General features: G+C 32.9%; 1 protein-coding gene across 3 annotated transcripts in view; it reads right to left on the bottom strand.

Moving 5' to 3' along the window:
- slmb (beta-transducin repeat containing E3 ubiquitin protein ligase slmb) overlaps positions 1-26,515 on the bottom strand; it is a 184,601-nt gene that overhangs the window by 137,270 nt on the left and 20,816 nt on the right. Inside the window, exon 1 of one of the 3 annotated variants that reach the window (XM_072530193.1) lies at positions 12,323-12,460. The exons of the other annotated variants lie outside the window; for them this stretch is intronic. The gene's annotated coding sequence lies outside the window, so the exon portion shown is untranslated. Of the gene's footprint in view, positions 1-12,322; positions 12,461-26,515 lie in introns of those variants that run through there. 3 annotated transcript variants of the gene reach the window in all.

The following is a 26,515-nucleotide window of genomic DNA, read 5'->3' as shown; positions in this document are numbered from 1 at the left end:
GATGCATTTACATAAAATATAATTTTATGTAAAAGTGAGAATGAAAATGTGTTATTTAATGTTCCTAGAAAATTCACTGATTTTTTTTTGTAAAGGTTCTTTTAGAAATTTCCTAATTATAGATACCTATGAGTTTAAATATACGTAAATATAAAAATAAATCATACGTGAACCATATTTATATTTAAAACGGTTAATAAAAAACAAATCTTAATAATTTTTTGCAAATAAAAAAAAAATGTTATTTGCAAAACATTTGAGAAATAAATTTAAAACATTTAAACCTAAATACGATCGAAAGAAATGGTTCCAAACCCGAACTACTTGTACGATAGTGAAAGACTGACTGAAAACAGAAGACGAAGAAAACGGGCGGCCGGCGCGAGCTTGTGTGATGATAAGACGAAACATCTGGCAACCAGTTATGTTAGGGTTGGATTTCGATTTCGGTCCTACAAATAGTTCTTTCGCGAACTAGTTCACTGAACTAGTTCATTTTTGTGAAATAGTTCTCTTGAACTAGTTCGTCTAAAAGAACTAATAAGCACACCTAGATGGACCTCTATAACAAAAATCTGTATGTTTCCTGCAGTCGATTTTTTGGAATTAATTAGTTATAACAAATTAAGGTCAAAAAATGGTAAATTTTCACTTTTTTAGGCTATCAGCAAAAAGTGAAGCATTTGAAACAAATTTAAGAGTAATAAACTTATAAGCCATATAAAAACCTTCAAAATGACGTTTTTAAATGTTTTTATCCTTATTTGTTGCTCTTAATGTATTAATATCTTTTTAAAAAAGAAGAACCTTCATATTACACAGACTGTAGGATCTTGTAGTGCTAAAAATATGATAATCGCTTAATTTCAAAGCGATCGGTAAAATTGTTTAAAAGTTATATTTGCTTATCCCAAATTAAATAAACTTTTTTGCAACAGTAAAAGTCAGAAAATGATGAAGTTACAGTAATTCTATAGATAGCTTATGAAAGAAAAAGTATCATTTTATCAACTTAAAAAAATAAAGAAAAATGATTTTAAATATTGCAAAATTATTTTGCAAAAAAATATCAATTTCTTGCTTATAAAGAATTATGTACAATAATTTTTTATCTGTAGCCTCAAGGAAAATTATTTTTTCATATTTGGAAAGCTCGCAATTTTCTACAAATTTAAAAAAGAAAAAGTTGTCTTAGGACAATTTGGGACGAAGTTATTCCTTTTTTTAGCGCTTGACAGCAGCTATGTTTATAACAATTAAAAGATTTTATTAGTGTCATTTGAAAAAACATACTTTAAAGTTTTAATGTGCAAAATTAAAAAAAGATTTCCTTTTAACGGAATCATCCACAAAGCTTGAAAATGTGGTCCTAAAATCGGCCGGCTTTGGAACTCGCAGGTACGGCGGAGGGGGAAGGAACTGTATCTGTGGTTCTTGTTTATGGATTTCGACGCTTCTTTTTTAATTTGTGTGTACTTTTTACGTACATTACGAATATGTATTATTTACATAAATAAATTGTTAAATGAACCATCTGATTTGTTTAAACCATTTTTTATATTTTTTAGTATTATTTGAAGTAGTTTTATTGTGTAAAACATAAATATTTATGATTAATATATACTTCTTCAATAAACGTCGTCAATAATTTATTTATTTATAAGAGATTTTATGAAAAAAACAAATTATCATATTCAATGCTATCTAAAAATAGTATTGGTTTATGTATTGTTTTGGAAATAAATAATCACAAATAAAAATTTCAGATTTCTCTCAATGGCAAAATTTTTCTCAATGGAATAATGCATAATTTTTCTCACGAATGAGTCCTTATAATGATTTCTCCTTGACTATAATAAATTTACACGCCACCATTGAGCTGCATGAGTCTCTCGTCACAGACTCCTCCGCCGTATTTGCTTTTGAAACGATTTCCTTACAATCCTATGAAATTTGAGTTTAGAAAAAAAAACAAAAAAAATATCTTAATCTATAAGAGGTATGTAAATCTAAACTGCGAGGCATAAGTTAGGGATACAGCTAAATGTAAATAAACAATAATACAGCAATTATACAACCGTATAAATCAATTACGTCACTTACCTACATCAACAATTAATACTATTTTTTTTGACTTTTTTATTCCGAGAAGTAAATGATTAAATTAAATCAAATTTATAAGTTGTTTATAGTTTATTACCCCATGAAACAAAGCCGAAAAATCACTTGAAAAATCGAAAAATTACTGGGCGCTATTTTTTATCTGGAATATCTGGGAGAAGTCAATAGAAAGGCCGGATTATATCGTGGTTATCGAAACTTTTACTGCGTCATGACATTTAAGCAAAAAATAGGGACGTTTTTCATTCATTTTAATATTGTGAAATAACTACGCTTTCTAGATAAAAACGTTCGACAAATAAACTTACTTAATTCGTTACTTAATTCTCCAACGAACACACATCATTTCATACAGAATAAAAGTAGCGCAGTCAGTAGAATTTCCAATTAGAAAAAGTAAACCCTTTTTTTAATCGATTTTTTAATCGAATTACAAGTGTAAGGCCACTTGTTGTGTAAAGCCACTTGTTGTGTAAAGCCACAAAGTAATTCGGAAGTTCTGGGGAGGCGCAACTAGCAACTTCGTGAAATCTTCTCAACCAGCTTCAGTGAAAAGCCACTCGACCCTGGAAACGGTGAAGCATTTCCACAGAAGAAGCAACAACATCCCGGCTACCATACCGACTACATACAGTTTAGAATTTCGACCAGTTCCAGTGTAAAGCCACTTGATCCAGAAGTTACAACGTTCTCCACCCGTCTTCTACCCGTTCCAGTGTAAATCCACTTGATCTGAGACGCTGCAACGTTTTCGACCCGTTCCGGTGTAAAGCCACGTTCTCACGGAAGTACTTGAGGTTAGTCGAATTATATTAATTTTGTATTTGTTTTAATTTTTTTTATTTACTCTGTTTCGCTATTTTCAAACTTTAAAGCTATCATATCTAGTATTTGCATTTTTTTATTTGTTTGAATTTATTTTCTGTTAATACAATGGCAACTGACAACGTAACAGCAACTACGCCAATAATTTCCGCCACCACTTCTAATAATTATATTAATGGTGACAAAGCTATCAAGCTTATAAATGTTTTTGATGGGTCTTCTTCAAAATTACATTATTTTATAGATTCTGTTGATTTCATTTTTACAAAATTTGACCCAGCGGAATTGCAAATTTTTCCTTTTATTATAAAAAGCAGGTTAGAGGGAAAAGCTCTTGATTTCATTGGCTCGAAAGAATTTTCGACATGGCAAGAGATAAAAAATGCCCTCCTTTCTCAGTTTGGTGAAAATTTGGATTTGTAGTATCTAAATTTTGAGTTATGCCACTTTAAGCAACGTTCTAATGAAAAACCTGTAAACTTCGTTGATATAATTATTGAAAAACAATTAATAAGAATCAATAAAGTTTAAAAACTATAATACTTTTTAGTTGTTTACATACAAATAATTGATGCAGAATGCAGTACCATTAACCTAACTAATACCCTAACTTATGCCGCGCAGTATAGATAAATTCTTATCCGATTTTAAAAACATTAATTTTTTGTGATTGACGTCACTTCAAATAAACAGTCAAATATTTACAAAATAGGTAATCATTTGTTAATAAATAAAAACTTCCCGTATTTATTTAAGCTATTAAATACTAAAACATAAGGCAAAACATTACTAAAGCATAAAGTAATATAGAAAGTTATAGAAAAAAACTCAACAAAAATTTGCTTTTAGCAACCACTTTGTTCCTTAATATCCACAGTATGACTTGGATAAGTTATTAAATCGTACTATATCCTATCCCAATCTTTAAAACATTTGAAATCGGTAATAATAAATTTTATATAAAAAAAGTTTCACCTTAAACCCAGTCGAATTTGTAGCAGATACTAATTGGTATTATTTAATAAAAGTGTTATTACACAAGAATAAATTAAGTTATATATTATGGTTCATTACAAAACACGCAAAGTCTAAATTATAGAGAATGTAATATTATAATATTGTTTAAAATGCGTGACAATGGAAGTAATAACATGAAACAAAGTTAGTAAAGGGGAATTAAACTTTCCAGCCTTACGAATGAATTTTTTTCTTATCTATTTCGTTGTTCTGACGAAAGTTTATCATTAAAATGAGTTTTAGCTTATCTAATGCTGCTCAGTCCAAGTTACTTGGGTGCACATCCATTCCAATTCTAAAATTACGCCATGATTTCCTTCATTATCCTATAGCCACTTTTGTTTTGATTTTTTTATAAATGATCATATTAGATATTAAAATTTAAAAAGGGAATTCCCAGTGGTTGGCTGTATACCATAGTCAAAAAAAACTTACAATGAAATAAAAACTTCCTTTGTAAAATGGTATAAAATTTTTATTAAAATTATACAAAATGGATTTATAAATTTTCAGAACGTTTTTAATCCTATCAGATCCTATCATTCTTAAGACAGTAAGACACTTATCACTGGCCTAGTGTCTTAAACATTATAATGTTCGTTACTATAACTATGTAATTTAAGGGCCATCTAACATAATTCTATGGCTAGTTCCAACTACTTTATCGACGTCATTCACTAATGATAATCTGATATAATGATAAAAATTCCAACACAACTCCCCTAGCCGCGTACGAAAGGTTGGATATGCGGTGCATCAGCTTCCGATTGTCTTTCAACTGTGCTGATTTACCGACAAACAAGGGGACATCACCCGCGGGCCATAAATACACAATTTTGTTTTATTCAAGAGATCGTAAACCACAAATATTGAGATGTGTTGGTTCCCGTTTTTATATTTTGTTTTTTTCTATTACGTATTTTCTATTTCTCTTCACCGATGAAGAATGACACTCTACTTTCTATCAGAACGTATATACATATAAGAATAATAAATATGTAAACCAAATAACATAAAACAAAAATTTGTAAACTTTTATGGACGCCAATAAACGATAACGATATTCACTGTGAGGAAGATTAACCTCCTAGACAATAGCTCCAAATATAAAATAGGTCTATTATCGATCAGACTGAACATTAAAATTTTATACGTAGCGACAATATTCACTGACAGTACTACATGACATCGCATCGGAGTTGGAGACGACAAATTTGTAAATGTGGGTCAAACACGAATTTGCCATATTGTGCAAACTCACATTTCACTTTATAGGTCACAGTTCGTAAAACGATTGTCATCTTCTTGCTTGTTATTATAGGACCGAACTAAGGCACAATGGCACCACAAATATCCTGTTGACATTTGAAATGACGAGATTTTATAGCAGAACAACAAAATAAAACGGGACATTAAAGGGGCGGCAATATTAACTTTTACAAAATCTGTTTTTTATCTGTTTATTGATCGAAATAAGTAGGTCGCCGAACATAGAGCTACTTAACAAAAGTTCCTAACAATCTTCATCACCTGAAATAAAATATAACACATTTTTGACTCGTTGTAGGTGACAAATCCTTTTGTAAATTGGTCTAGTTATATATTTTTTTTAAATTTAATTTTATATAAAAACAAAAACAAATTAAATTTAAATAACAATAAAAAATGTAACGGAGTATTAAAACACAAGAAGGACAGAATAACACATAACAACAAGAGGTGTAAGATACCTGAACTTTTCTTCTAGAAGATAAAAAAGCATAACAATATGAGAAAAAGAAGGCATATCGACAAAAAATTAAGGCACAAGAACATGACAAAAAGAAGATCCTAGTATATTTAATATAAATCTTCCTTACACCAAGAGAAACCTAAGGACTAATTTTTAACACTATATGGAGTTTCTTTCAAAGGTTATCGCACAAACAGACGGACGGGCGATGTTTCCAGAGCTCAACTGATTATATGTCCACCTCCTAACTAGCCCATTTGGACATCACAGATTGAAGTAGGATGGTTTATTTTAAACAATAATAGTTTATGGAATACGAAAAATGGAATTGAAATTAGGAACATGGAATGCCCGAACCCTGTACCGAACTGGAGCACTCATATCTTTACTAGACGTAGTAAGCACGTTCAAAGTAAATGTTTTAGCACTTCAGGAAATGCGGTGGGCGGGAACTGGCACTCTTGACAAGGGAACCCATTCCATATATTATAGCTGCAATGAAAGCCAACACATGAATGGGGTAGGATTTACTGTAAACCAAAGAACAAAAGGCCTTATTATTGACTGTAAAGCCTACAGTCAAAGAATGTGCTATTTGCGCTTAAAAGGGAAATTATTTAATTACAGATTGATCAATGCATATGCCCCAACTGATGACAAACCAGAGGAAATAAAAGAACAGTTCTTCGAAGACCTACAGGCCTATAGAAGACGTCCCAGAAATGACATTAAGATTATATTAGGTGACATTAATGCAAGAATAGGAAGAGAGCTAGTTTTTGATGCCCACGATAGGAAAGCATAGCCTTCACAACACCAGTAGCGATAATGGATTATGACTGATAAACTTAGCAGCAGCACTAAATATGACAGCCGATAGCACATATTCTGAACACAAGAACATACACAAGGTAACCTGAACCTCTCCTGATGGAAGAACGAGTCAGATTGATTGAAGTTATAGAGGTGCAAACATAGACTCGGATCATTGCCTACTGATCTTAACATTGAGGGCTAAAATTTCAAACAACAGTAAAGAAAATAAAATGGATAGAAAAAAAATAGAATGTGCAAAAGCTGAGAGATGCGACAATTGCAGAACGGTACTTGGAAAGCATCACCACGAGTCTAAGGAATCAAAATGTAAATGAAGAAGGCCAGACAGATATAGACTCCTGCTGGACCAGAATAAAAGAAAACTGAAGCAGCAGCGAAAGATGAAATAGGAACAGAAATTTGTGCCCGGAAAATTCATTGATTTGACAATGAATGCAAGAATGCAACCAAAGAAAAAATGAAGCCTACAGACAGATGCTTACCCTACGAACTAGAACAACTGTAAAAAATTACCAGACAAACGGAAGAGAAGAAAAGAGGACACACAAAAGAAAAAAAAAACGAAACCACTTAAATAAGGAACTTAAATATATAGAAAACCTGAACAGAGAGAAAGAATTCAGACCATTCTATAAGAAAGTTAACATCAACAGAAAAGAATTCAAGGCAACCACAAGTCAATGGAAGTCAGAATGGCGACCTATTAACAACAAGGAAATATGTATTGAATAGATGTGTGGAATACTTTAACCAGGACGTAATATACAAGAAGAAGAAAACCTGGAAGACGAAAAAGATGAGGTAAGGGGAACATACGAGAAGGAAAAGGAACCATAAACCATTCTTTAAATATGAAGTTAACAAACTAGCCAGAAACAAATCACCCGAAATAGATAATCTCCCAGCTGAACTATATAAAGAAGGTGGCCATGATACCATTATGGCATTACAGCAGCTTATAAAAGAAATATCGACACAGAAATCTCTCCCCAATGATTGGAATATTGGAATACTTCCGCACCATATACAAAAAAGGAGATATCTTTGAATGCTCTAACCACAGAGGAATTACGCTTCTAAATGCAGGTATGAAATGTTTTCCACAGTACTATATCGACTATATCGTTCCAGAACGGATAGTAGGAAAATATCAGGCTGGTTTCCGAGGTGGTAAATCGACAATTCATCAAATTGCAACCCTGAGACAAATTTTGGACAAAACACTGGAATATGGCATAGATACTGATCACATATTTATAGACTACAAAACAGCTTACGACTCTGTGAATAGAAGGGAAATGTTCAAAGCAATGAAAGAGCTAGGAATATCAAATCAGTTGGTAAATTTAACAAAACTACTCTTGAAAAAGTTGAATGTAGAGTACGAATTTAGGGGAAACTGTCTGAACCTTTTAAAACAAATAACGGGCTTCGCCAGGGAGACCTTCTCTCCTGTATACTGTTTAATCGGGCTGTGGAAAAGTAATACGTATGTCCTAAATCACAACCATTGGTTCAATATATAATAAATCAGTGCAAATCCTTCAGATATGCTGATGATATCAATAGTGTTACTAGAACGGAAAACGCTGTACGAGAGGCGTATGTAGCATTAAAAGAATCAGCTGCAAAAATGGGTTTAATAATAAACACCAAAAAAACGAAGTATATGAAAATAAGCACGCAACCACAAATCCTACGGCCACTTGTTATAGAAAACGACGTCATCGAAGCAGTGATCGAATTTGTATACCTGGGAGCGCTCCTTAACACTGAAAATAATACTACAGCAGAATTTGCACGGTCAACAGATGCCATTTTGGGCTGAATCTCCTCCTTAAATCCACAATATATCGAGAAATACAAAAATAAAACTATACAAAACGATAATACGCCCTGTCTTAACATATGGGTCAGAGACTTGGACTCTAACAAAAAGTAATGAACACATATTAGGAGATTTCGAAAGAAACGTACTAAGACGAATCTATGGAGCAGTGAATGACACTGGAGTATGGAGAAGACGATACAAGTTCGAACTTTATAGAATCTAGCAGGAACCAGATATCGTAAAACATATTAAGACAGCACGTCTGAGGTGGATAGGGCATGTAATGAGAATGGAACAAAATGACCCAGCTAGAAAAACGCTAGAAGAGGAAGACCCAGAACTAGGTTCCTTTCTTGAGGAGGCTAGGACCCACGCATGGTTGTAAAGCCATAATGATGATGATAGTTTATAACTAAGTTTTTTTTTTAAGTTTTCTTTTCTAGTTTCTAGTAATATATGCCTCGTCTAACAAACTAACGACTGCGATTTGCAAGGAACCACATTCATTAGCACCTTCTGTAGTAATTGCCTGTATGCAACACTTCGACTACACCAGGACCAAAGTCTTCAACTGTCTAGACTCAAGCGAACTAAAATCCCTCTCCACCTGCGTCTAACGGCCTGAGTGACATTGAGTACTCCCACTCGGATTGGTCATATATTTATTTGACACGTAATAATAATCGATTTTCGATTTTACTAACACGTTTTCTGCTTAATAATTCACATATTCTTTTAAATTCTCATAAGATGGACAAAGAAAATGACAGCGATTTTCTGAATCTGGCGTCCTTAGATATACACTCATATTTTGTTTAAAATCTTGGAATACTTTTATAAATCTATTGAGTAAAAACATTATGGAATTTTTATGATATTCATGGGGGATAAAAAATGCTACAATATTCAATTGAAGTAGTAGAATGGTTAGTACTCGCCATCAATTCCCAATCCTCCAGATGTCCACAAATCATAACCTGACATATAGTCTGTTTAGCTAATTTTTTTAGTGCTCACTTAACATTTTTTCGGAGTTCGTTTTCAATAAAGCATTGGATAGTGTTCAATTTGAGGTATGCGAAGGGCAAGGTTTAATTGTAAATAGTTACAAAGAACTTCAACATCTGATTAATAGTATTGCCACGCGGGTGATGAATATGGATTAAATCTAAACACCACAAAGACAAAGGTGATGGTTGTCAGTAAAACGCCAATACAACCAGAAGTGGTAACAGCTTATGGAGAGAACCAAAAGTATCACTTAACTTGGTTGTAATCTAAATGAGACATGAACAAAGAAATTAAAATACGTATAGAGAAAGCCAGAGCTGCACTTTTTAAGATCTATGTGGAAATATATTACTTTGAGACTGAAAATTAGATTAGTAAGTTGTTATGTGGGCCATTATTTTATTTTGGAGCCTATGCTGAATAGAGTTGAAAAAAATTTTTTAAATATGTTATCTTTTATTAATATTTCATACTGTGATAACATGATTATTGTTTAAAGTATATATTACAGCAATTTGCAGCGATGTTTTTCAATTATTTTTTATTTTATTTCTTTGTTATATTAGCAAAGGTTGCAGAAAAATAATAAGTGTGTTACCTTCTTACAAAATTAAGTTTTATTGTTAGGAACGTTTCTCTCAAATGTAAACCTATTACATATGAACTTAAGATAGAAGACCTTTAATCCTATAACATTAAATCATAAAAAATCTTAGTCTGTTATCTCTTTTTATGGTTAAGTTTACCATTTTGTTACCTAATTTTGATTTAAGCAGATGTAATTTTTCACAATATGAGAAAATAATAGCAGTTTAAGCTTATAGTTTATAGAGCCAATTCAAATATTTAAAATAATCAAAAAACGAATAAAATTTATATATCTGAGACAGCAGTTTTAGTTACACCTCTTAGCGTCTCCCAAAAATAAAGGACAAAAAAGTAACGCAGTATTTTGATGAGTAACATAGTGGAAAACTTTTTACATAACGGTATTTTTCTTTGCCTTAAAAGAATGAAATATATTAATCAATAAACATAATGAAAACAAAAAACATATCAAATCGAACAAAACTTCTCTGCGAATAAAAAAATCCTAACCTCCCAAATTAACAATCTTAAACATACTTTTTGTCATAGTCTTTGTCTGTTTAGTCTCATTTTCAAATATATTTAATGACACATCCAATTCATAAAATTCACGATTAGGTACTCTTCATTGTTATTTTAGGATTTGGTACTAGTTCTGTAATATTTTCATATGTTTCATATGAAACATCATTTTCTATAAGTTTAAACCTCTTTCCCGAATCGTCAATTGATTTTAAAAACATAATCTTGATATCTCCTTCGTCGTCAACATCACTTTGGGCAATACCCAGATAAGAATATGATTAGTCTTTGTTGGAGGAAACTTTTTTGTGTTTTTGTAAAAAAAAATGTGTAAATTTTCCTTTTCAATTAATTTTCTATCAACTGTATTAGAAACTGAAGCTTCTTGTCGTTTTTCAAGTTGAAACTTTGAAGGAGGCTCATGGTCATCTGAGCTAGAAGTTGGAGAATAAATCATTTCGTAATAAGTCTTCTTGGGATAGGTCACAATGTTAGATGTATCAGTTAATACTTCATCTGCGTTCATAAATTCAAGAGCATTTTTTTCATGACTTTTATTAACAGTATCGTCCATGTCATTTCTTTCAGAAATTTGGCCAATAGAGCTGGATGAACTAGGAATTGGCTGATATGTTTGAAGTAACAAGCAGTCGCAAAGACTCCGTTGACAAAAGTAACTTAGATCACGGTAGTACAATTTACCAGCAGTTTCCGAGAAAACTTGATGTACCTGCATCGTACCGCGAAGAGGCACAATATCCTTTGGAACAATCTACTCCACCGTTATGAAATACAACTGAATTTTGCTGCAGTCTTTTAAAGAAAGCAAAAAATTCTCCGCATCATGGATGTCTAAGCGAGAAGCAACTTTTTGGTCTGCTGTTCGTTTAAGAAAGCCACCAACACCATCAGCCGCGCCCTTCCCGTGTCCTGCTTCAAAAAAGTTCAAAGTTCCAGGTGATGCGATCAAAGCGATTCTCTTCGAATATTTTTGTGCAGATAAAATAAAGTTTATCTTCTGCCTATATTGCGTTGCAGGACTGTCGGAGAACACATGGGTTGTTTTTATGTGTGGATGATTAGCTTTTAACATGCTAAAAACTGTACCGGACAATCCTGCGGATAAGTTGGGCAGGTAGAGTTCGTAACGAGGTTGTTTTGTAGCGGATGGGAAAAGTTACGGAAGTGGTTAGAACAGTCAAAAATCGCAAACTGGAATATTTTGGCCACGTTATGCGTGACCCATAGAGATGTTTCCTTTAATAATACAACGCAAGATATACGGAAGAAGTGGGCTAGGTCGAAGAAGAACATTATGGCTCAAAAACCTAAGGGAACGGTTTAACAAATCTTCTGCATCCCTTTTTTGAGCTACCGTCAACAAAATTAGTATAGCCAATTTGATAGTCAACGCACGATAATCGAGCAGGGTACAGGAAGAAGAGCTCGCTTTGTGAGTGGACGTTTAGAAAAAACAATTGGAGACTTTGTAAAATGTACTCTAAAAATGCACCATTCAAAATTAATTAAATAAAAATTGTTTGTTTAATTAACACCACCGGTAACGTGATCAATTTTGAATGTTATTTATTTACAACGATTTTAAAATCGAAAAATAAATAAAAATGGCACATTATTCTTCCAATACAAAATGTCATTTTCTAAAACAATTGACAAAAAAAATCCAATGAATGGATCATTGTTAAAATTTAATAAATTTTGGATTCAAGGATTTTTCTCGTTTTACAATAAATTAAAACAATATTACAATTTATTGTTAGTAGAAAGTTTCTACTTTTCAGCATATTTATACCTTATGTCAACGTAGAAGTACTTACTCAGGACCTGCAGAAAACCGCTCGATTTACCGTTTGTTGGAAATCAACCGGCCGAGCGATTATGTAGAGATAATTAAGTTTCGAATCGAAATGACTATCCAGAAAGAGTACGTTGAATCAAACATCCGCACAGATAACTCGCTTCCTTACCTGAAATTAAAAATTAAGGAAATTAAAAATTAATTCTAATTAAATACAGTACTTACACTTAAACTATATAAAACTATGCTTATCAATAGTGAAATATAATACCAACGATATATTAAAAACCTTTGTTTACTAAATTTTGATCAAATTTATGTAAAGTATACTCAATAATAAACCTTTCGAGGCAAAATATTTTTTTCAATTAAAGTGTTTAATAAATTAATGTACATGTACCTACTAAAGTCTGTTCGGTGAATTTATACAGGTTTTGGATTAAGTAAGTAAATAAGCAACAATTCAACTGACCAACTAAAAAAACAATATTTAGGTTGATGCTTTGGGTGAGTAAGAAACGATTAAAATCACATTTAGCCTACAACAGCTCCCTTATTACGTACGCTTGTGCAGGTAGAGCGGTTAAGGTGATGTCATTTTATTAGCGCAATAAAGTTAATATAATCCGATGGACGTGTACGAACAACTCCTCGTGGACCCAAAATTCTTATCAACCAAACCATCTTTATTATTAAAAAGATTTCTTGTTGAATCTTGAAATCATGTTGTTAACTAAATATGGGATCTATGGAGCTATTTGACATTTATCTCCATTGCTGAGTTATTTTGTTAAATCAAAACAAAACAGAATAGTCATCATCATCATCATCTTTGACTCAACAATCCTCTGTGGATCCTGGCCTGCTCTAAGATTAGTCGCCATTCTGCCATTCTGTTCGGTTTCTGGATACGTGTTGCCATTGATCTCTAGTATCCGTAAGTCGGTCTCAACTCATCTAACCACCTAATTCGCGGTAGACCTCTGCTCTTTCTTTGTATAGGTGTTCCTATCGTTAGCTTTTTAGCAATCATGTTGTCAGACATTCGTATTATGTGTCTGGTCCATCTAAGTAGCTGTGTTTTAATCAAAGGTACGACATTCTTCTTCTTAGAGTGCCTGTCCGTTCCGAACATTGGTGATCATTCTTGCTATGATGATTTTGTTGGTTGCTACATGAAATAGCTGTGTTGAGGTCTTTCTACACTACAACATTGGTGATCATTCTTGCTATGATGATTTTGTTGGTTGCTACATGAAATAGCTGTGTTGAGGTCTTTCTACACCATGCTCTCACGTTAGCAAGCCAGGATATTCTTCTTCCTCCTGGGGCCCTTTTTCCTTCAATTTTATCTTGCAAAATACATTGAAGTAGCTCGTATATGCCTTGATTTCGCATTATATGTCCCAAGTACTTCAGCTTACGGCTCTTCACGATGCTGACCAAATCCGCAGTTGTGTTCATCCTCCGCAGTACTTCTTCATTGGTAACTTTGTCTGTCCATGGTATCTTCAGGGTCCTTTTGTATGACCATAGCTCAAAAGCCTGAAGTTTCGAAAGAGTTTCCGCCGTCAATGTCCACGTTTCTACTCCGTACAGAAGCACTGAGTACACATAACATTTAAGGAGCCTTATTTTTGTTTCTAGGGTGAGGTCATGGCTCTTGAACACAAAACTCATAGTCAAGAATGCACTTTTTGTTACGACATCAGGTTCATTAAAGAGCTGGTATAATTCCAAATTAAATCTTTTGCGCCACTGCCCTTGATCGTTTATAGCTCCAAATATTTTGCGGAGTATCTTACGCTCGAATATTCCCAGAACTATTTTTTCATCCTTCTGCGTTAGAAACATGAGTCAATGTTTCCGCCCCGTATGTGAAGACAGGCCTCAGCAGTGTTTTGTACCTAATAATTTTAGTTGGATATTTCTTGAGTGGAATTGTTTTTCGAGTCCATAGTATGCCCTATTTGTAAGGTTTATTCGTCATTTAATTTCTTCGCTTGTTTTATTGATAGTAGCCACTAAACTAAAAGCCATGTATGAAGGCCGATAACTAATTAGGCGATAATCAATGGGCCTCAAACAGTGACTTTAAGATTTAATAATCCCAATCGCTTGAAAAATAAATGATTTAATTTTCTATATTGTATGTTCAATAAGAATATTGGATTTTGTTCTATTAAAGGCAAATTAACTGAATATAATATTTATATATAATTTATTACACATTAAAATTTATTTTATTAATGACATTTTAAATGTATGTGTACTATGCTAATAGTCCATTGAAAAGTTACATTTTTGAGAGGACCCAATTTTATTTTTTGATGTGTGGGGGTGGCCAGTATAAGCTTAAGTTCAAGTTTTTGGGGTCGCCACCGTTGTCTACCGCCGCCATCATGGAAAAAGGGAGGCAAAGGGTTTCTGCGCTGTATCTAGTAAATAAGCATCCCTACATACAATTTTATAAATAATAAAACATAATTTGTAGGAAATTAAATTTTCTACAACTTTATTTGTATTACTTTACTCGTAAAATTGAAAATAAAAATGTTATAAACAAAAATACCTAAAAATTTTTTAACAAATTTTCTTTTGGGCCTTTTTTTGGAACTTTTTTTTGGTCATTTTACAATAAAATGGCATCAGAGCAATATTATAGAGAGCTTTTATAGAGTAACTTTTACTATAAATTTGTTAAATTTCATAAATTTCTCTGCGTGTTACAGCGCTCCTAATTTGACCAGGTTCTTGGATACACGCCATCTTGGAATAAGGGGTTCAAAGTGTTTTTGTTCTGTATCTCGTAAACTAGTAACCCTACAGAAAATTGTATTTAACATTATTTGTAGCAAATTAAATTATCTACAACTTAGTTCCTATTATTGTTTTATCGTATATGGGAAATAAAAGTTATTAACAAAAATAACTAAAATTTTTGAACAAATTTTCTTTTGATCCTTATAACTTTTTTTTCTGGTCATTTTACAATAAAAAAACATTAGAGATATTATCGAAGGTTTTTATTCATATAATTTATTATTTTGTTAACATTCCTACGGTATTATTAGTTTATTATCGAACTTTTTCCTGACCACCTATGAGGTAGAGTTTGGAGGCACGTTTTGTTGATATTATCCTTAATCTCAAAGGATCGAGAATTTTCTCCCTGCATCTAACTCTGGCTTTTAAGTTAGACATTGTCATTGTTGTTATATTAACAGAATAGTAATTATGGGATAACTGTTATATATAACTAATCAGAAGCTCTAAAATTAAAGCATAGTAATACCATTTTAATAAAATTAATGACAATATAATAATAAAACAATTATGTTTCCCTTATGCTGATTCTCCCCCTTAGCAAGTTGTCCCATAGGTTAATATAGATATCTGACATAATTGACTTGGGACCATATCAGTCACTGTTTGCTAGAATATTTCAACAAAATTAATAATTGCAATAAAAAGTAGATAACTATTCTAACATATCTCTATAAAATGTATCAGGACATTATTTATAATGTGTTCTAGTATTCTTTCTGTAAGACATTATTTATACCCGTGCAGATATTTGGTGTATAGAATATTAGTATAGAATAATAGTCGTAGTAATTTAAAAAAAAAAAATAAAATGATAATTTTTGAATTCACTGAGTGGTACGGCAATTTCTTAAAACAATTTATCCGATGAGACAATCAGTATAACACCGTTTCGAACTGACCCGATTCATGAATCATATCCGTATCATAAACTGGCTCGCGTAAAAAAATCTGGTTTTAAAGTTGAAGACCGGAATAAAATACTTTTTATGTATTTCTTTGTCCTCAGTGATGACTCTTTTATATTCACAGATTAACTTCGTTTGTGGGTAGTAACGTTGCACGAACGCGCGTTTATATTTTTCGTCTAAAACAATTATTATTCATGTCGCTTACATGAAATTTACATAAATTTAATTGTGTTGTATGTACTGTATAAAGAAATCGATATACAAATAAAATATTAAAAATTCCATACACTGGATTGAAAAACAATATGAATAAATGAAGGGTAGTTGCCAACAACGCACCTGTTTACTCTCCACAAGAAGCATAAAAGTAGGGAGACAAAAGAAAAAAATCATAATATAAACTGCGAGGCTTAAGTTAGGGACATAGCTTAATATTAAATAAACAATAATACAACAACTATACAACTGTATAAATCAATTAATTCACTTATCTAAATCAACAAATAACACTAGTTTTTTGTTTTTTTTTTATTCAAAGAAATCAAAAATTAAATAAAATTAAATTTATAAGTTGTTTCTAGTTTATAACACCATGAAACGAAGCCGAAAAATCACTGAAAAATTACTGGGCGCTACTTTTTTAACTAAAATATCTTCTTCTTCTTCGGCTTTTCCCATTATGAGTTCGCCGTTTTCGTCCTCCACAGCACTCTATTCTCCCAGTCACCTTCTCTGAGGTATCTATCATAACATTTCCGACGTATGTTTTCCATCTTGTAGCAGGTCTTCCTCTCCGTCTTTTTCCCGGCGGGTCCCAGTTTAATATTCTTTTCGGTCACCTATGCTCTGGCATTCTTTGTACATGCCCGTACCACTGCAGGGCTCTGTTTTCCAACTTTTTTGTAATTGAGCATTTTACTTCCATTCTGTTCCATATTTCCTCCGTTCTTATTCTATCCGCTCTTGTGATTTGTAGACATCTTCTCATAAAGTCCAGTTCAACTGTTCTTATTTTATTTCGTATTGTTGTTGTCATTGGCCATACTTCCGCTCCATATAGGGTAATATTCATCACTATGCTTTGAAAGATCCTCTTTTTGTTTTCTTTGGTTAGAGTGTTGTTCCATATCACTCCATGAAGTGCTCTTGTGGCTTGTTTTCCCCGTGCTATTTTCATTTCTATATCTTTCATACAAGTACCATCTCGGCTAATCATTGACCCTAAATACTTAAAAGCCTTACAACTCTTAATAGTCTCTTCTTCTAAACTTAAGTTCAAATCTGCAACCTCGGGTCCAATACATAAGTATTCGGTCTTGCACATATTTATCTTGAGTCCCCAAAGTTCATATTCTTCCTTTAATTTCCTTATCATATATTCCATATCCTCCCTGTCTTGTGCAAAAATGACTTGATCATCTGCGAAAAGTAGTGAATGTAATATATTCTCTTGTACTGGTATGCCCATTGTTCCGCATTTTCTATACCATCTTTTCAAAGCCTGATATATAATATATATGTTAAAAAGTGTAGGTGAGAGACCACCTCTAAAATATCTGGGGGAAGTAAATAGCAAAGGCGTATTATCTCGTGGTTATCGAAACTTTTACTGCGTCACGACATTTAAGAAAAAAAAAACGACTTTTTTCATTCATTTCAATATTGTGAAAAAACTACGCATTTTAAATAAAAACGTTCAATAGACGACTTTCTTGAAAATACTTGCTCTTTAAAATGAGATTTTCTAAATTGGAAAATATTTATAAACAAAAAAGTTATTGCAAATTAAACCCGAAAGTAAGCATGTTTTTCAATTATTTATAATTATTAAAGTAAATAATAAAAACATTTAAAACACATTTCATAATGTGAGTTTTTATGTAGGTATTACATTTGCGAAAGATCGTCACAATCGGTCAAGTAGTTTTAGCATCTCATTTGAGAGAACAAAGGTCATTTTTAGATGGCTGTACAGGTGCTTCGTCAATACTTGGAATGGTTTTTTGGTCTGTTTTCTTTATAAGATCTCAAATTTTCATGTTTTTTTAAAACTATAATAATTTTTAATTGTTTCCTTACAAATAATTGATGCAGAGTGAAGTACCATTACCATTATATTGGCAATATCCCTAACTTATGCTGCGCAGTATATAATAAAATTACAGGACTAAATTAAGTCCCGATATTGCGTAATTTAGGCTATATTAAACATGAATATCAATAATAATAAACAGTAGGGTAGAGTGAGGTTAACTCGACATCCTTCGAATAAAATTCTGGTTCAGCATAAGCCAATATTTTTATCCTTTGCTTTTTTGTTATTTGACTAACCATTTATACACGGTTCACAATTTGTTGATAGCTCACTACAACTTTAACCCTAATTAGAAAACTGAAATACAGAGAGGATAGGTAATACGATATAATAGTAAAAACCAACCTAAAACTGACGGTTCAAGACGTTTTCGACTAACCCACCTTATATCTGAAGGAATACAATACCTTATAATCCTATTACGGGGGTATTTTGAATGGTTAGAAATGAACGACCAGTGTCGTAGAGTATATAATTGAAACATTTATTTAAACTAAATAAATATATTTTTTAAATTGTACTTATATAAATTGTATTTTTTAATAAAACTTATTTATTTTATTCAAAAATAAAAAGTTTCTTGCCATTTGTAGAATATAAATTTATTTAATTAAGGAAAAAGGCGCCAAAGGTCGCCTGGCAAAATTTCCAATGTGTTTTAAATGTATCCATTATTTTCGAATCCGGAGAAAACTAATAAATATTTTTGAAAAATTTAAACGCAGAATGAAAGATTACATTATTACTCAGGGCAGAAAGTCCCTGAAAACTTCTACAATATTTATTTTAATATGTTATGTAACAGGGGTGAAAATAAAAGAGAAAATATAGTATAATTTTTAATTGAAAATATTGCATGCAAACGAAACTTTTTATTTATTCTAAAAAATATTTCATTCTGCGTTTAAATTTTTCAAAAATGCTTTTTACTTTTCTCAGGATTTGAAAAAAAAATGGATACATTTAAAACACATTGAAGATTTTGACAGGCGACATTTTGCGCCTTTCCCCTTTAATACCTTACGATTACAACTACTATTACTTACCTTATATAATTACGATTAGAAAACTATTCAAATTCAAAACAAATATGATCAACTTCGGAATCCGAGTCGTCTTGAGGGTTAATAATTAGGTTAATAATCTCTACGGTCGCATCAATTATGTTATCAAGATCCCACATTTTTTGTTCTTCTTCTATTACATGTCTTACTGCATCTTTCCAGTTTTGTTTTGTAATATGTTATAAAGACTCGTATAACAATTCACGTACAGCTTGTATTTTATATGACGTATTTTTTCTAGCCACATAACTTTTCATTTGTACCCAAATGAGTTCAATTGGATTTGTTTCGCAGTGGTAGGGTGGAAGTCTAAAGAGTGTGATGTTTCGCCTTTCCGCCATTTTGTCAACTACGTATTTCTTGAACTTAGATTTGTGTTGCCGGGCAATTTTTAAAAGTTCTGCTTTTACCATTCCATCTTCGTAAGGCAGATACTTATTCCGCAGACAGTCAAGAATATCCTGTTTCTTCCACGCATTCGTTAGAAGTCTTTCTACTAGTCGTGAATGATAAGGTGCATTATCTAATACTATAATTGAATTTGGTGGTATGTGTTCAATCATTTGCTCAAAATACTCTTCGAAAAGATCAGCTGTCATCTCCTCGTGATAGTCTTTTGTGCTTTTGGAATGAAATTCCAACAAACCATGCTTAACAAATCCTTTTTCACTGCCAATGTGAGAAATTATTAATCTACTGCCTTCAGCAGAAGGTGGGGAGATACCAGTAGACCAACCTTCCATAAAGGCTTGCCTGGAGCTTAATATATTTTTATCTGACCAAATTTTTTTTAGAGTATGACCTGAGTTTACCCACGTTTCATCCTGGTAGAAGATGGGCCTTTCTTCAGCCCGGAATTTTCGTATGAATCTTAGATAATTTCTTCTCCAACATCATCTTCTCCCGGTCAATCAAAAATGATTTTCGGTCTGATTTCTCCCACCGGAAATTTAATTCTTTTAAAACTTGCCACAATTTAGTTCGTCCGATATGAGGCAAATCCGGGTTGTCTCTAACTTCTTGTAAAATTTTGTTTAGGTTTGGTATTTCTTTTTTGAAAAAAAAATCCATGAATTCTGCTTCGAATACCATTTTTGGCAAAATCATCAATTTCAATAGGCTTTTTCCCTCTCTTTAAGTTTTCGTTTGTGTTTGGGTTAGCTATACCGTGTTTTTTTCTTTCTGATAGGAACCTATATAAAGTTGACTCTCCTACGCCAGTCATGTTGGCATAACTTTCGACTATGTTGCGAACAGTGTTTGTGGGATTCTGAGAAACCAGAGCATCGTGAACATTCAGGACAATAGTCTTCTCTCTTGGTGAATAGACAGACTTACTGACTGTACGCAACAGTACCGGTGTAAAACTTGATGATGAAACATCACAAACAATCCAACAAAACGAGTACGAGCGAAAGGTACGTATATGTTCGTAGGTATATGGAATAAAAAATCACTCACGCACTGCATATAATTCGCAAAAGAAATATTCGAGACGCTAATTACTGCCGTAGACGCGGAAACACCGATGAGCCGTAAATTACATGCGATCAAAAACGTACTAAACAAAAAAATTGTTTTCGTTCGTAATAACTTCACCCTTTCAAGTTAAGTTTCGAATATAATTATATTATTAAAAATCTGGGGAATTCCATCTTAATTATCTTGCAACGAATAGTACATTCGGATATGAATTCCAGGTTTTCTAGTAAAGTGATTAAACGCGAAGATTAGTATTGAAATATCCAAAGATCTAAGGTATTCTTATTTACAAAATTGTTAAAGGTTAAATTCATATTTTTATTAATATAATATAATAACCAACATTAGTCGTGAAAGTTTTAACTGTTTTTTTGCTAAATATATTAGTATTAAAATATTATCAATATTATATATAACAGTATTAAAACATTGTATTATTATTTGATGAATAAACACTTTAGGAACGTCTATGATTTACAACCGTTTTATGAGTTTGAGGCATATTTCGTGCTCTCAACAATTTGTGAACAGAGAATAATACGGTTTTTGACGTTCAATAAATATCTATAGGAATAGGGGGACCATTTTCGTAATAATCTGCAATTTTGACATCTACATACATAGTAGGTTAACTGGAACATGGAAGCAGGCTAACTGGACAGTATGATATATAAAAAAAAAGAGTAAATAAAAAACGAAAGTATTTTTAACAACTCTTTATTGAACTAATATAAAGTAAAATCAAATTCATCAAAGCTTATGTTAAAAGAAATCATATCAGCAAACCTGGTACTGCTACTTTTTATTAGCAGAGGCAGTTTGTAAATAATGTCATCATTAGGAACAAAACCGGGGTAATTATCATCAATGTGAACAACATATTGCCTACAGGTTGCATTATTCATGCCATAAACTTTTGCAATAGCATAGTCCCCTTTTAAAACTTTGGTTAAATTGATTCTACATCGTCAAAATCTTCTGGTCAACCGAAACTTTCTTGGCAACTGACACTTTTGTTACTGGAAGATGTGCTTTCTCAAAATACACGTTTTTTACAACCTGTCTCTTAGTTTCATTTACTTTTATTTTTTTATTGTCGGTTTAGATGGAAAAGACATCAATATCTTAAAAAACTTGTACTGGAACCAAAACGCCAGAGTTAGGATCGAAGGTTCCACATCCGCAGAAGTAGAAATTAGGAGGGGAGTTAGACAAGGATGTGTTCTGTCGCCTCTGCTGTTTAATCTTTACTCCGAGTTTCTATTTAAAGAAATTTAAAGAAGCATTGGAGGATTCCAAGGATGGAGTCAAGGTGAATGGCGTAAATATCAACAGTATCAGATACGCCGATGATACAGTGTTAATTGCGGATTCCGACGTAGGTCTACAACGACTCATCGACAAGACCAACTCGACCTGTGAGCAATTTGGTATGAAAATAAACATTAAAAAAACCAAAGTGATGTCAATCCGAAAAAATCAAAACGTACCTCAACCTTGCACAATAAATGGGCACATTTTAGAACAGGTCAATAGATTTAAGTACCTGGAATGTTGGATCGATAGCAGCCTAAATCCTGATCTAGAAATAAGATCGAGAATAGAACAGGCCAGAAAATCTTTCGAAAAAATAAAAAAACTGCTTTGTGATTCTCGAATAAAACTCGAAATTCGACTACGTTTATCAAAATGCTACGTCTGGTCGACTCTTCTATATGCAGTTGAAACGTGGACTCTAAAAACATCAACCGTAAATAAATTGGAGGCCTTTGAAATGTGGATCTACCGGAGAATGCTCAAAATTTCATGGACATTGCATACCTCAAACGAAGAAGTGCTGCATAGAATAGGCAAGGAAAGAGAACTTTTTAACACAGTAAAAGTTAGAAAAACATCATACCTAGGCCACATACTGAGAAATAATAAGTACCAATATGCCCAACTTATAGTGAAAGGAAAAATCGAGGGAAAGAGAGGCCTAGGAAGGAAAAGACTATCGTGGCTCAGAAACATCCGACAATGGACAGGGCTAAATTTTGAACAGCTAATAAGAACAGCTGAAGATAGAGAAGATTTTAAAATTGTAGTAGCCAACCTCCATTGAGGAGAGGGTACTTTAAGAAGAAGATTGACTTTTTTTTTTCTAATTTTAGAGTGTTAAGTGTGTCCGTTGGTATTAAAGATTTGTGTTTTTTTACGTCTAACGTTAGATTTGCGTTGCTTAGCTTTTGGGTGAGGGCCAATCTGTTCGGGAGTTATAATTGTTGACATTGGAGCTTGACAAAGTGGCCTCTTTAATGTTAATCCCGACTGTGTTGGAGATTTCGTTTCTGAATCCACTTAATGTTCTTGAAAGTGATGAAGACGAACATTTTTTCCATAATTGAAGATACTTGAGTCAGCAATGTTTAAGAGTTTTCTTCTGGCGTTGCTATTTGACCACTGTTTGACGAAGTCTGTTGGATTTGGTCTATCTGTTACATACGATGACAAATAGTTATCATCAGAAAATAGTTGATCATTAAACGGTTCTATGACAGTAGATCGAAATCCACTGCATATATTTTTTGGTGTGAAAGCATGAAGGAAAGCTTCTCCTGCTAGATTGGCAACATCATAAATGCTGATAGTCATTCCTGTATTATTTACAATCCACCTGTCACAAACGGCACCATAGAATTTTTTGAATGAAGCAAACACGGCCAGAACTAGCGGCTGCAGCTGATGACTGCAGTGAGGAGGTAACGTTAAAAGGATTAGTCCATTTTCATTCGTAAAATCTATTGCCGTTATGCTTAAGTGACTTTCATGATTGTCGATAATCATTAGTTTCATGTGTTCCATGTATATCATGTTCTCAGGTTAGCAAGCCAGGATATTCTTCTTCGTCCTGGGGCCCTTTTTCCTTCAATTTTACCTTGCAAAATGCATTGGAGTAGCTCATATCTGACTTGATTTTCTCATTATATGTCCCAAGTACTGCAGATTACGGCTCTTCACGATGTTGACCAAATCTGCGGTTGTGTTGATCCTCCGTAGTGCTTCTTCATTGGTGACTTTGTGTGTCCATGGTATCCTCAGGATCCTTCTGTATAACCATAGCTCAAAAGCCTGAAGTTTTGATAGAGTTTCCGCCTTTAATGTCCACGTTTCTACTCCGTATAGAAGCACTGAGTACACGTAACATTTAAGGAGCCTTATTTTTGTTTCTAGGGTGTTTCTTGAACACAGAGCTCATAGTAAAGAATGCACTTTTTGCCTTTCCGATGCGACATTTAATCTCTTGGGTATTGTCCCACGACTCATTGATTATAGTTCCCAAGTAGTTATACTGTGAGACACGTTCAATTCTCATTTGGTTCACATACAGATTGCTCCAGTTATGTTTTCCTTGCTGATGATCATTAGCTTGGTTTTGCTGGTGTTTATATCCAGTCCATATTATGTTCTACTTGTTGCCGTTATTTTGTTCATTAAATTTTGCAGCCCTATGGTACTGGAAAACACTATTGTATCATCTGCATACAGCAGATTATTGAGCTTGACTCCATTTATTGAGATGCCTTCATCAATATCTTTTAGAGCCTCTTCAAAAATGTACCGAGTACAGATTGAATATCAGTTGTGAAGTTATGCACTACTGTCTCACTCCCCTTAAAATTTTGACCTGATGTGTATATTCTCCATCTATACGGAGCACCGCTGATTGATTCTTGACTCTTTCGTCAATCCCTGTCCTCTTCAGCACTTCCATTATTTGTTCATGTCTGACTCTATCGAAAGCCTTCTTGTAGCCAATCAGGCATGCAAAAACATTACAGCTGACTTCTCTACATTTCCGAAACAATACCTGCACACTAAATAAAGCTTCCCTCGTACCAACGGCGTTCACAAATCCAAACTGATTGGGCGCAATTTGTTCCTCGCATTTCCGGTAAATTCCTTTGAGGATGACTTTTAAAAACAGCTTCAGCATATGGCTCATTAGGCTTATGGGCCTATAGTCGTCACAAACTTTTGCTCCTGGTTTTTTGGGCAATGGTACGAACTCCGATTTGAGCCACTCTACTGGTATTTTTCCTGTCTTGTATATTTCATTAAATATTTCAGTTATTATTTTTATTTGTTCTGCATCTAATTGCTTCAACAGTTCTGTATCTAATAGCTTCAGCAGTTCTGCAGGAATTTCATCAAGTCCCGGTGCCTTTTCATCCTTTATTTGTCTGACGGCTTTCGTTATTTAGTCTGGTAGGATATAGGGACCTGAATTTTCTTCAATGGTGGGTTCTTGTATTGTTCTAAGGTCGTTGAAAAGTTTCTCCAAGTATTCTTCCCATAAAGTTAACATATCAACTCTGATACTAATCTATTTCTTGACATTGTTCTGTTTTTTGTTTATCTTTCTTCTGACGATGGTATATATTCTTTTATATTCTTGGAGATTTTCTTTGTTTTTTTTTTCACGATTTCCGTTTCTCTGTATTTTTCTTCAGGTGTTGGTTGTTCTTTTACTAACATAATTTTACTAACATTTTTCTAACATCATACTTCTTCATCGACTTACTTGTAACCTTCTTCATTCTGACTTTGAAATTTTGACAGGTGTACAGCTGTTCCTATACCTCTTATTTACTAGCATCAATCTGATTTCTTACAATCCTTCCCACAGAATCCTGTGGAGATTTCCAGGTGTACAGTTTCCTTGGGTGTAGCTTAAACCAGGTGTTCATTATTACGAATTGATTTGCTTCTGCAAAAATCTCCAATGTATCTCCCCGATCGATCCGGTTTCCTAATCCAAATGGTCTAACTGCAGATGATGTTTTGCTGGTCCCAACTGTGGCGTTGAAGTCACCCACGACAATTGTTAGGTCTTGCTTTTCAACCTTTTCACGACTTGATTAGTCGTGATTTAGATATTTAAACAACCAATATTAGCGCAGTATTTCGTTAGCTCCCTTTTTAAGCTTGTAATCAGCATTCTACCATTTAAATCATGATCTCTATAATGTCATTTTCTTGTGTAAAGAAAGTTTGTTGGACATTCTGTATATTATGAACCATTGAAAATAACCACAGTATTGTTTTAGGTATAGCAAATCTTGTTCGTGTATAAAAGTTGTCAATTTAATTGTATATTTAATTCTATGCTTAATGTCAATTTTATTCATGTCACTGTAATTATTTAATTGAAAACAGATATTTAAAATACCTCTATATTTATGGATAATCGTAATTATATTTTCAAACATCTTTAAGAAAAGTCGGTTAACCATACAGAGGCACGTTAATTTGATGTCATGTGACCATATGCTTTTAGGTCAAATTACTTAACATCTTGGTATATTTGCTAAATTATTTTATTACGACATACTTACAGAACTTATGTTCTTTAAACTCCTTTATTTGTTGGATGTCAAATGAGACTTTAATCTTAGTTTTGCATATAACTAATTATAAAATAATGAATGTTCAGATATAGAATTTTTAATAACTTGAGAGATAAAACCTGAATGACAACTTAACCCTTAAAAAGCCGCGCCCAAATACTGGAATACGAAAATGGTACCATGGACTCTGTGTATCGCCACTTTATATATATTTTTTAAATTAACCAAAAAAAAGACAAACAAAATTTATTATTTATTCATATTTATTAAACCTTTAAACTTACACTAGTAAATTAATTTATTTGCAAGTTCCGCACAAAGTTTTATTGAAAAAATGACGCAGACCTGAGAATTTACTGCTTTTCTTTCTGGGACGCATATCACATCGCCCCCCTTTGGCAGTTTTCCAGTTCTATGAGGTTTTTTTTGGTAACACTAAAGCTT

Source organism: Diabrotica undecimpunctata, chromosome 4, assembly GCF_040954645.1.
Source record: "Diabrotica undecimpunctata isolate CICGRU chromosome 4, icDiaUnde3, whole genome shotgun sequence".
In the NCBI taxonomy this organism is placed as follows: domain Eukaryota; kingdom Metazoa; phylum Arthropoda; class Insecta; order Coleoptera; family Chrysomelidae; genus Diabrotica; species Diabrotica undecimpunctata.
This window is presented reverse-complemented; position numbering and strand designations above follow the sequence as displayed.